This window comes from Mauremys mutica, chromosome 12 (genome assembly GCF_020497125.1).
Source record: "Mauremys mutica isolate MM-2020 ecotype Southern chromosome 12, ASM2049712v1, whole genome shotgun sequence".
Lineage (NCBI taxonomy): Eukaryota > Metazoa > Chordata > Testudines > Geoemydidae > Mauremys > Mauremys mutica.
The window spans coordinates 59,716,629-59,729,629 of NC_059083.1; positions in this window are offsets into that span (position 1 = coordinate 59,716,629).

The window sequence follows — 13,001 nt, forward strand, 5'->3', positions numbered from 1 at the left end:
CCCATCATTAGAAAGGCTGGGGAAGCCTGGGTCGTAGCATGAGGTGTGTTTCTATAGGAAAGTAAGAAGGTATACAGACGCTTTTGAATGGAGTGTTGTCCCTTTGCTGATTTCAAAGCGTTTTTCATTGTCTGCACAAATCTTTCAGCTAATCCGTTGGAGGACGGATGATATGGTGCTGACGTGATGTGGTGTATCCCATTTGCCTTCATAAAATTTTGAAACTCCTGAGAGACGAACTGCGGTCCGTTGTCGCTCACAGGTTGTTCTGGCAGACCAAAACGACTAAAGAGTCCTCGTAGTTTTTGGATAGTACTCTCTGCAGAAGTGGACTGCATTATAGAGACTTCTGGCCATTTAGAATGGGCATCTACTGCCACCAAGAACATGCTTCCTTCAAGGGGGCCAGCAAAGTCAACGTGAATACGTTGCCACGGGTTTTCAGGCCAGTCCCATGGGTGTAGGGGTGCCAACTGGGGTGCATTTCTTACACCCTGACATGACATACAAGCTTTTGCCTTCTCTTCAATAGCACTGTCCAATCTAGGCCACCAAAAATAGCTTCGTGCAATTTCCTTCATGCACACTATTCCACAGTGACCGGAATGTAGCTGTTCTAACATCTGTGATCTCAGGGTTGGTGGAATAATGACACGCCTCCCCCACAACAAACAACCAGATTGGACCGATAACTCCGTCCGCCTGGACATGTAGGGAACAAGGTCGGGTGAGACCGGAGAGGTTTGTCGAGATTTTCCATGCATCACCAGGTCCATAACTTGGGATAATACTGGGTCAACGCGGGTTGCCTTCTTTATCTGAGTAGCAGTGATGGGTGTATTCTCTACCTGTTCAAAGTAGAAGATTTCCTTTTGGGCACTATCTTGATGTTTGACTGGTAAAGGCAACCTTGAGAGGCCATCTGCATTGCCGTGCAGAGTGGATTTCCGATATTTGATTTCATATGTGTGTGCAGAAAGTATCAATGCCCAACGTTGCATACGACTAGCAGCTAATGGGGGAATGCCTGTGTAGGGTCCAAAAATTGATGTCAGAGGTCGATGATCTGTAAGAAGAGTAAACTTTCGCCCAAACAGGTAATGATGAAACTTCCTAATTCCAAAAACAATTCCTAATGCCTCACGTTCGATTTGGGCGTAGTTAGTTTCTGCTTTGCTTAGAGTGCGTGAAGCAAAAGCAATAGGTCTTTCTTCTCCCGAAGGCATAATGTGTGACACGACCGCTCCCACTCCATAAGGGGAAGCATCGCAGGCCAATTGCAGGGGTAAGGATGGATCAAAGTGCGTTAGAACTTCAGAATTTAACAATGCATCCTTAGCTTTGTTAAATGCAACATCACAGGCTTCAGTCCACTTCCAGGCCTTATTCTGCCCAAGGAGCTCATGAAGTGGTTTTAGCAGTGTGGCTAACTGTGAGATGAACTTTCCATAATAGTTCAGTAGTCCTAGAAATGAGCGTAGCTGGCTTACATTTCGAGGTGGGGGAGCCTCCACAATAGCTTTAACTTTTGCAGGGGCCTTATGAAGACCTGCAGAATCGATGATGTGTCCCAAATATTCAACAGAGGGCTTGAAGAATTCACACTTGTCTTTGCGAACTCATAGGCCATACTCTTCCAGTCTTTGTAGGTAGCCTCTAAATTCTTTAAGTGATCCTCTTCATTTCTTCCAGTGACCAGGATATCATCCAGATAGCACTGAACTCCTGACAAGCCACACAAGATCTGGTCCATAGCCCTCTGGAACAGGGCGGGAGCCGATGTGATTCCAAAGGGTAGGCGACAGTATCGATAAAGCCCCTTATGAGTCGCAATAGTCAACAGCTCTTGGGACTTTTCATCGACGTGCATCTGTAAATATGCTTGACTCAGATCAATCTTACTGAACTTTTGTCCCCCAGCCAGGCCTGCGAAGAGGTCATCGATGCGGGGAAGCGGGTATTGCTCTGCACACAACACTGGGTTGACTGTGACTTTAAAATCACCGCAAATCCGGAGAGAGCCATCTTTCTTCACTATTGGAACGATAGGAGTGGCCCATGAGCTATGGGTAACTGGTATTAGGACTCCATTGGTGACCAGGCGCTCCAGGTCTGCTTCAACTTTTGGCCTGATGGCATATGGCACAGTTCGGGCTTTCAGATATTTTGGTGGACTGCCAGGTTTAATGTTCAATGTCACAGTGATTCCCTTCATACTTCCCAAATCATCTCCAAAAACAGCAGCATGTTTCCTTAGTATAGGGGTTAGACTGGTTTCTTCTTTAGTCATCCGGTGCACTTCTGCCCAGTTCAGCTGAATCTTCCCAAGCCAAGACCTACCCATTAAGGATGGGTAGTTACCTCTCACCACAAACAGTGGCAATTTAGCCGCCCGTCCATTGAGCTCCACCTTAACATCAATAGTGCCCAACATGGGCACAGCTTCACCTGTATATGTCTTCAGAACAGTTTTTGTTGCCTTAAGCGGAAGATGCTGTAGCTTTTCCTTATACACAGTCTCAGGAACCAGCGAGACAGCTGCACCGGTGTCTAGTTCCATGCGTATAGGTTTGCCCTCCAATAAGGGGGTTACCCAGTATTCATGTGAGCCCGCTGCCAAAGACAAAACATGCAGTGGCACTTCCTCTTGTGAGGCGGTGTCACCTTGATCATCCTGGGTCTGCTCTAGGGTATGCAAGGTTCCTCTTTTTGTCGGCCAGACCACAGGCCTCTTTTTCTTTTGTTTACAGGCACACTCAATGTGTCCCTTTTTGCCACAGTGTCGACACACCAGGTCCTTACACCAGCATTCTTATGCCTGGTGTCCTGGCTTACCACAGCGGTAACATTCTTGACTCTGCACAGTTTTGTGGGTCGGTTCTTGTGAAACTTTTTGCACCCTAGGGGGTGCACCGATGTATTGTGCCTCCCTTGTAGCCAGTTCCATGGAGACAGCAATATCAACAGCCTTCTGTAATGTAAGCTGAGCCTCTGTCAGTAGGCGCTTCCGTATAGCTTCACTGCAGAGGCCACACACTAACCTGTCACGCAGGGCATCATTTAACATCTCTTTAAATTCACAGTGTTCTGCTAGCTTTTTTAAAATGGCTACAAATTGTACAACTGTTTCCTCTTCCTTTTGGTCTCTTTTGTGGAACCTATATCTTTCAGCAATTACCAGTGGTTTTGGGGAGAAATGAGACGCCAGGATTTCCACAATGTCACTGTAAGATTTAGTCTCAGGCTTAACAGGATGTAGTAGGCTGCGTAGCAGAGAGTAGGTTTTAGCCCCTACAACAGTTAAGAATATTGGCACCTTCTTCGCTTCTGTAATGTCATTTGCAATACCAAAAAGCTCAAAACGCTCAGTATACAAATGCCACTGCTCTGTATTCTCATCAAAAGGCTCCAGGGGCCTGGTCAGAGTAGCCATGATTTTTAGTTTCACTTTCACAGTCAGTGCAAACAAGCAGCTTTTTTTCTTTGTTTGGTCTTTACCTTGACTTCTACTTCCTTCTGTTACTGGAGCAGCACCAGGATCCCATCCTCGTCGCCAGTGTTATATCCTTGGGGCAGCCGGTGTAGGAAGCAATCACTTGAGGCCAGAGAGCAGACAGCTAACCAAAACCTCCATTTTATTTACAGACACAGAGAGCTCACTCAGCCGGTTGAAACCGGCTGAGCTATGCCTTAATAGTCTAACTCAGTTGCCATAGTAACAAAACCCATGACAACCAAATACACAACAGAACTCAAATATGAAATTACAGACCTACTTACAGTGGCATATAACCTATCACTTAAATCAGCCTCTGTACCTGATGATTAGAGGGTAGTTAATGAAAACCTTTATTTTAAAAAGGCTTCAGAGGTGACCCTAGCAATTACAGAATATAAGCCTCTCTTCAGTACCAAACAAATTGGTTGAAACTGTAGTAAAGACCAAAATAATCAGACACACATAGATTAACATGATGCATTGGGGAACAGTCAACAAGACTTTTGTAAAGGGAAATCATGCCTCAACAATCTATTAGAATTCTCTTAGGGTGTCAACAAACAGGTGGACAAGGGTGAGCCAGTGAACATAGTGTACATGGACTTTCAGGAAGTCTTAGACAAGGCTTCTCACAGCAAAATCTCTTAAGCAAAGAGGGAAGATACTCTCATGGGTCAGTAACTGGTTGAGAGATAGGAAACAATGGGTAGGAATAAATGGTCAGTTTTCACAGTGGAGAGAGGTAAATAGTGGTGTCCTCCAGGGATCTGTACTGGGACAGATATTCAACATATCAACATATTAAAAAAATATCTGGAAAAAAGGGTAAACAGTGAGGTAGCAAAGTTTGCAGATGATACTAAATTATTTAAAATAGTTAAGTCCAAAGTAGACTGAAGAATTGCAAAGGGATCTCACAAAACTGGGCAACAAAGTAGCAAATGAAATTCAATGTTGATAAATGCAAAGTCATGAACACTGGAAAACATAATCCCAACTACACATACAAAATGATGGGGTCTAAATTAGCTGTTACCACTCAAGAAAGAGATCTTGGAATCATTGTGGATAGTTCTCTGAAAACATCTACTTAGTATGCAGCGACAGTCAAAAAAGCTAACAATGTTAGGTACCATTAGGAATGAGATAGATAATGAGACAGAAAATATCATAATGCCTCTATATAAATCCGTGGTATGCCCACATCTTGAATACTGCATGCAGTTCTGGTCGCCCCATCTCAAAAAAGATATATTAAAATTGGAAAAATTACAGAAAATTGCAACATAATACATGAACCAGGGGTCAGCCAATGAAATTAATAGTCAGCAAGTTTAAAACAAATAAAAGGAAGTACCTCACACAATGCACAGTTATCCTGTGGAACTCATTGCCAGGGGATGTTGTGAAGGCCAAAAGTATAACTGGGTTCAGAAAAGAATTAGATAAATTCATGGAGGACAGGTCCATCAACGGCTATTAGCCAAGATGGTCAGGGATGCAACCTCATGCTCTGTGTGTCCCTAAACCTCTACCTGCCAGAAGCTGGGACTGGATAACGGCATGGATCACTCAATAATTGTCCTGGTCTGATCGTTCCCTCTGAAGCATCTGGTGTTGGCCACTGTCAAAAGACAGGATCCTGGGCTAAATGGACCATTGGTCTGACCCAGTATGGCCAGTATGATTGGTCTGACCCAGTATGATCCTTCTGCCACTTCCCTGAGCTGCTCCTACCTTTCCCAGGCCTCTGAACTGTGCTCTGCTGTCTAGACCTGTGGTTCCTCATAGCCTGTCCTGAGCCAGCTGTGAAGGTGCTTTCTCAAAGACCACTCCCAGCCCCTCCCTATGACAGCCGGCATTACAGCGAACAGTTCCTCTGCCTCTCACCTTTCCAGCAGTCAGTACCTACCTCCTCCAGTCAGGAGCTCCCCCTCGTCCTGTGCTCAGGCTTTGCCAGCTCCCTTCAGCTGCCTACTCTTGCAACCTGCTTTCCACTCTAGAGGGCTTAGCAGGCTACCTTCTGCCAGCACCTGCCTTTATGCTGCTCCTAGGGTGACCAGACAGCAAATGTGAAAAATTGGGACAAGAGTGGGGGGTAATAGGAGCTGTAAACGGGTGGTACTCACCCCTGCGGTGCCTCCTGCTGGTTGGTCCCAGAATGTCCCTCAGTCCGGCCCTGGAGGGTTGTCCTGGCTAGAGCTTCCCTGGCTCCTCAGCCTATCCCCCAGCTCTGCTTCCCTCAGGTATCTAGCCTCCAGCTAAGCAGCCAGGCCCATCCCTCTCTGCAGACAGAGAGAGACTCTGCCTGGGGTCTGGCTTTCCTGCCTCTTATAATCCCCAGGGCTTCAGTTTGGGGCGTGGCCCCAGCTGCAGCCACTTTCCCCATCAGCCCAGCCTCCAGCCACAGCTCTCAGGCCCTGCCAGGCTGCTTTGTCAAAGCCCTCAGAGCCGGAGCAGGGTCCACCCTGCTACAGAGCCTATATAAGAAAGACCCAAAAATCAGGACTGTCCCTATAAAATTGGGACATCTGGTCACCCTAACGTCTCCCCACTCCCGCCCAGTTGGTTGGGGGAGAGGGGAGCCTTGCCTCATCCTCTCTGCAAGGCATCAGGCCTTTAAAGGTATAGTGGCCGGATTCCTTCCCCGTGCGTCAGTCATTCACCGGACCCTATGGTCTTTATCTACTGGACCCTTCCACACTTTTAAAGGGCCATGGCAGATGGCAGGGTGGGCTGGCCGCTACATGCTACTACCCACAAGAGCAGGCCATCTCATCCCACCCCAAAATTTCCTAAGGACAATTATTTATTCCCATGAAAATGAGCTTTGTTAAAAGGCCATTTTTATCTAAAAAGATTTTTGAGGAAAACATTCTCCAGCTCTCAGTGAGAGTGGTGCTACTGCTCCTGCTCACATTGTGTGTGTCACATGTGAACGTGTGTCGCCATTGCATCTCCCTAACTAGGTGTCTCTGCCCCTTTCGTTTGGTGGCCTGTTCTCACGCACCTTCCAAAGCACAGAGTATCCCTGCAAACTGGTAAGTGTCTGTCCGCTTCACTCCAGCATTACACCTGCCGGAAGGAAGGTTGAGGCTAGAGATGCCAGCTGCTATGTGCTGGTGATCTCCTGCCTATGTAACTACATCGGACACTCCATCTGGTCTCTACCCATGAGCTAGAGGGGACTCTGGTAGTTGTAGTCATGTACTGGGGCTGATTTACTCTGGGGTCGTCTGCTGTGCTACTGGGTGACATAAGCACTTACACTTTGATAGTCCACCCAGGGCACCATAGCTAAACACAAAGCCACCTTCCCAAAAGTGGCCAAGCACCTCAGGTCAATGGTTGGGGGCACCCACACGTCTCAGATTAGACACCCCAAATCAGTGGCCACTTTTGAAAACGCTGGCCTTAGCCAGTGTATCACAGCACAACAGGGCCAGGTTTTCACAGGGTTATGCGCACACACCCCTTCCCACTCACAAAGCAGCATTTGCACATGCAGACTGGGTATCCAGGCATGCCGCTGCCCACTGAGCATGTGCAAACATTGTATGTGTGTGCAAAGGCAGGTTTTGTGTGAGCCCTGATCTGCTGGAACCCTCGGCTCTATGCAAATCTGCAGCACTGGCTGCCATGTGAATTGGCACAAGCCATGAGATCTAAAGAACCTCAGGGGCAGGGCAGAAACCCATCGCACAAGCCAGTTGATCGAAATAGAGACTGAAACTGACAATGAAACAAACAAGGAGCTCTTGCTGCCTTTCCCTTCTCTAGCTCATCATATTGGTGATTAGTAGAAAAATCACATGGCTCAGAACGGTTCCTGCTCTCATTACTTCAGGAGGATGCAGAGCCCATTTTTATTGCATTCCTGCCTAGGCTGAGCCATTGAAGCTCCAGGATCAAACCACATCTATTGTCTGTTCTAGACCTTCGCTCTCTGCAGATTCCCATCTGAAGAGCCCAGGAAACAGCAGTTCACGAGACCCCAGGGCTCTGCCTGGCCCATGGAGCAGGGGCCTGCTGTAGGAAGGACAAATAAAACAGACTTTTAATGTTTCATTTGAACAAGGAACAGCTGAGATGATGAGAGAGAAGAGCCGTGCCCTGGTGTGTGAGGTCAGCCCCTCAGCCATAGCTCCACTGGATTCAACAGGCCAGATCCCCCACTGGTGTCAATCAGTGCCGTTCTGTTAGAGTCAATAGGTCAGATCCCCCGTAGGTGTAAATTGGCATCACTACACTGTACCCAGATTCACACCAGCTGAGCTCTGGCCCTTGCCTTTTCCGGGTGGGTTTCCAAAGGTTGCTGATCAACTAACTTAAAAAGACCGCCCCAAAGCCAATTCTCTACCCTGCCTGGGTCTGGGATCTATTGCTCTGGATCTGCCCTCTCTCATGTTTGTTGCTAGATGTTGGCTGTGTGTGTTCCCTCTGTATGCTGTCTCAGCTCTGCGCAGGTAGCTGGCATAGCAGACCTCAGGTGAACCACCCAATGATCACAAGCTCCATTAAGGGACAAAGGCACCCAGCCAGGTTTATTGTCAATGAAGCACGGTGAGAGCACCTGGCAGACTCTACAAGGATACTAAGGCATGTGTGCCCTTGACAATGGATGCAGCTCAGTGGTTGGCGGGACTTTCCATTCTCCCCTCAGCTGGACAAAGACATGCCCTCTGAAATATCTCTTTATACAACCAAATTACATATTGCCCCTCTGATGTATTTAGGTGACACCCTCTGATGTATCCAGGTGCCACCCATCACCTTGTGCATGTTGGTTCGATCAAAACATCTCTATCCATCACACTGTCATCCTGACCTTATCTTTAAGATGGGTCAGCGTGTTCCTGTTATCTTTGAGGGATGTGTTGGTATCGAGATGTTCTGGTACCATGCTTCTGGAATGTGTTTGGATGTGTGTTCTTGTGCCTAGCACTGTGTGTTTCTGCAATATCAGCCCTGTTCTTGCCAGATTCTGAGAGCAGGGCCTGCCTCTTGCTCACAACTTAACTTTGCTTTATAGCAGCAAAGCTTTGACCACTACTTTAGTTCAGGCCTCAGGCCTCATACCAGGCTTCTGATAAAAGGGCTTATGTTTCAGGCCCTCTTCCTACTACAGTGCTGACTGTGCAGCACTGCCATCCCATGGGCACCTGCTGAGTCTCTCCCAGCTGACAAAGGTGCAGGGGAGAGCAAAGCCAGGCTTTGTGTCCTTTTTTGTCCACTCTCAGCTGGTGCAGATGTCAGCGTGATCACACAAAGGGCTGACAGGGCAGCAGGTATTGTGAGCAGGGCTCTAGCTGGGCAGGGCTCTGGGACGTCCCTCCCAAGTTTCACAGTCAGTCTGTCCCTTTCCCATCAAACTCCTCCTTGCACAGCATTGCCTAATCAGCTGCAGCTCTTGACCAATTCCCACTAGCGTCCCATGGCAGAGCCATGTGTGAGTGGTGGTACGGCCAGGGCTACTCTAGGCTTCTCTAGTTAAATCATATTCCTCACTGTCGGTTCATCTCATTGATCCAGGTCAGGCTGGACTGCAGATGCAGTCTCTAAATGAGTAGCCAAGCCCTGGGTTGGTGCCATTCAAGTACCAGAGCCGTAAATTTCTCAGCCCGTCTTCTGGATCTCAGATAATTTATTTCTTGGAGGAACAACACAGACTACCGGAATGGATGAAGACCTCTCTCTCCTCTCTTTCGCATGATTGTCACCATAGTAACGATATGCTACTGATACAAGTGGTCAGAAACTCAAAAAATTTCCCATAAAATATTCTTTAGGAAAAATTATCCTTTGAAAATTTTCAGCCTAAAAACTTGGATGTTCCACAGGAATTTTCACTGGGTTGCAACTTAAAATCTGTCCTTTTCATTTCTGTTTTTGGTTTGAAGGATGTTTGGGTTTTCATATGATTTTTTTTTCATCTTTTCTCCCGTTTTTCCAGTAGAAAAATAGAGGAAAGAATTAAAAACATGAGCGGGGAGGAAACCTGGAAAGAAATGAAAAGAAAACCCTGTATTTTCCAGTTTCCAAAAAACAAAACAAAACTTTTTAAGTCAAAACAAAATTTGGGGGGTTGATTTTCCTAATAGAATTTTTTAAAAAAATCTTCAAAATCAGTATTTTCCTGCTGGAAATTGTGATTTCTATGATGTCACCTTCAAGGATGGGGAAATGCTTCAGCTGAAAAATCTGGAGCAGCTCTAGTTACGGAGCACTGCTAGCCACAGGAGTCACCTGAGCAGAAATGACTCTGCTCTAGTCCCTCCCAGACAGCGAGATCTTTGCTGGAGGATGCTGGGCTCCATGCCTGTGTATGCCATAGTCAGGGCCAGCTCTACTGTTTTCGCCGCCCCAAGCAGAACGCCGAATTGCCGCCGCGGACAGCGGGGGCAGTCCGTGTGCCGTTAGGGCGGCATGGGCAATTTGGCAGCAGCTTCTGTCTTCAGCCGGAAGACAAAAGCTGCACCGCCACGGACAGCTGAACATAGAAGCTGCCACCAAATTGCCGCCACCGCGGAAATGCACGTGCTGCCCTAACGACACACGGACTGCCCCCTCCGTCTGGCGGCAATTCGGCACACTGCTTGGGGCCAAAAACACACGGACTGTCGCCCCTTGCAGATTGCTGCCCCAAGCACCTGCTTGGAATGCTGGTGCCTGGAGCCGGCCCTGGCCATAGCCACCACTGACGAGACCGGCGTCCATAGGGAATTGGTGACTTGGATTCCTGAGCCCACAGAGGTCGTCTTGTTGCATAGGAAAGCGATTCCTCCAACTTGACTAGCATATGCAAGAGCAGCTGCTGCTAAGAGCTGATGCCCGCGTGGTAGCCGGAGACCTGTTGTCCTGCAGGTCTCAAGGCAAGTGACTGCCTCCTACATCAGCCAGGGAGCAGCAGGCCCAGCAATGTCCAGCGGGGAGGAAGGGTGCTGGCTGCACTGGGCTCCCTCTCTGTCGTATCATGTGTCTGACGTGCACCATTGCCTGAGCCAAACACCCAGGGAGCTGGCTGCATCCACTGTTTGGGATCCGCCTCAGCTGGGGAGCAGCAGGTGCAAACTGATGTGTAATGTGCCACAAAGCCCACCCTCCATGCAGAGATGGGGACACCTAGTGGCTCCAGCACCACGAGTTTATTAAGAGATCTCGGCCATTTCTCTGGTTTGGGAGTTCTGCACACACTTGCTGTTCAGCATTGCCCTGTGCACTCAGCCTGGGGGGCTAGTAAGCTCTTGTGCCTGGGGTACAACACCCCCAGGTGCAGAGGGCCAGCACGAGGCCTGGGCACTGCTTAAACCACTTCGGCTCTTGCACTGGGGGAATTTCACCCGTCTGTCCCGAAGCCTCATTTTAAACCAGAGTCCTCATAGAGCAACAGTGCCACCAAGTGGGCCAGTGAGTGCCATGGCATATTTCAGTGGCCTGGCTCACCCTTGCTCTCCTGTCCTTCTGTCAGTATATCTGTCACTTGGGGAGAGATTTCTGGCTGATATAGCTCTACTGGTACAATGCCCCGTGTATGGCGCCGTTACACTGGTTACAGAGGGGCCTTATGCCAGTATAGCTGATTCCCCTGCCCTTCAGGAATAGCTGCACTTGTTCGAGTACATCTGTGCCCATAGAGCTGCATCTGTGCCACAGGGCAGTGTCAGAATAGCTAAAGCACTGCAAACATTTGTGTGTAGACAGTTTCCATCCCCAGTGGGACAAAGCACATTAGAGGCTAATGAGGTTTTTTACCTACCTCTTAAACTAAGGCCAGTCAACAAAGTTCAGATGCCCCTTTATCTTAACAGCATCTCTTTTCACGACCCCTTCCCCTTCAGCCCAAGTGCCGCCCCTGTTGCTTGCTGCTGCGCATCCCCAAAGTATTTCTGGGCCTGACACAGTTGGAAGGAGTCATCCCCATTTTATATATTAAGGCGATGGACAGCAGAGACTCAGGTTAAATGACTCACCTTCAGTGATCCTGAGCAGAGCTGGGATTTGAAGCGAGGCCTGCTGAGTCCTTGTTAGGGTGACCAGGTGTCCAGTTTTCGACTGGAACGCCCAGTCGAAAAGGGATCCTGGCAGCTCCAGTCAGCGCCGTTGACTGTCTGGTTGGTGGCCCCGCGCAGGTTCCCTGCTAGCCTCCACACCGTGCGGCTCACGGGAAGCAGCTGGCATGTCCCCTCTCTGGCTCCTGTGCCTAAGGCAGGGGTGGGGAACCTACAGCCCACAGGCCAGATCCAGCCCCAGGGTTCATTTCATCTGGCCCGCAGCACTCCCACACGGGGCTGGAGCCACCAGCGCCGGCTCTCCCCATGGCGAGGAGCAGAAGCCCTGAGTCTTGGCTTGATCCCCTCCCGCCCGCCCTGCGGGGCAGGCCTGTGGGCACCTGCTCACCTCACTGCGGGAGGGAGTCCTGAGCCTCCCTGGGAGTGGCCCACGATTGATTTTTTTCTGTGGGTCAATGGCCTGTGACAGAAAAAAGGTTCCTCACCCCAGAACCTGAACTCCCAGATGGAGCCCTCACCTCCAGTGGAAATGAGTGAGTGAGGAAAGGAGAGTGAGCAACGGGGTGGGGGGCTGGTGAGAATGGGGGCAGGGCCTCAGAGAAGGAGGGGCATGGACGGGGCCTTTGAGGAAGGGCGGGGCAGGGGCAGGGCAGGGGTGTTCAGTTTTGTGTGTGTAGATAGTTGGCAACCCTAGTCCTGTCTATCATGTTAACCCCAAGGCTACCTTCCCTGCCTCTCTTGCCTCTCCTAAATGCACATTGAACGCGTTGGTCCTGTCTGCTGTTCCCCGTCGCTTTTTACTCTCAGTCCGTTGAAGCTGACTTGAAAAATACAAACTTCCTCTCAGATTTCCTTAGACCACAGCAAGTAGGTAGGTTACTGAATTCATTTACTTACATTCAGCGCTCTTGGGGGCAGGGACATGTTGTTCTGTGTTTACATAGTGCCTCACACCATGAGGCCCTGGTCCAGGAGTGGGGCCCTGGGTGTTACCATAATACAATAAATAAATAATAATAATAATAATAATAAACACAACAGAATCAATAGCTAAAGAGACTTTGTGCCCCAAAGCTGCCACAGTGCGGGCACCTTGCCAGAAACGTGTGCAGTTGCGTAAGGGCTATATTCACCCACGCACTCATCTCCAGCGCCACCCCATGAGCCCTAAGCAGCCCACCATGGGCCCTCCTCCCCCCGGTGCCAAAGAGCTAGAAATGGCTGCCTAACCCCACTGCCCTGGCCCAAACAAAGGTATTTCCTGGCCCTCAGCCTTGCACTACACATGTCAGCGGGTCACTGGGCTGAAAGTTTGTCCCAGGGCTGGTGAAGCTGGATGAAGTAGAGTATCTGGGATGCTGTGAATTGTGGGCCATCGATTTCAGCGGTGTCCAGCTATTTGGCATTGCCAGAGCGTCACAAAGCATGCATGGCTGAGTGTGCCTGTCGGGATGTGTGCGTGTGTTTGTATACGTTGGGTTGTGTATGTTTGT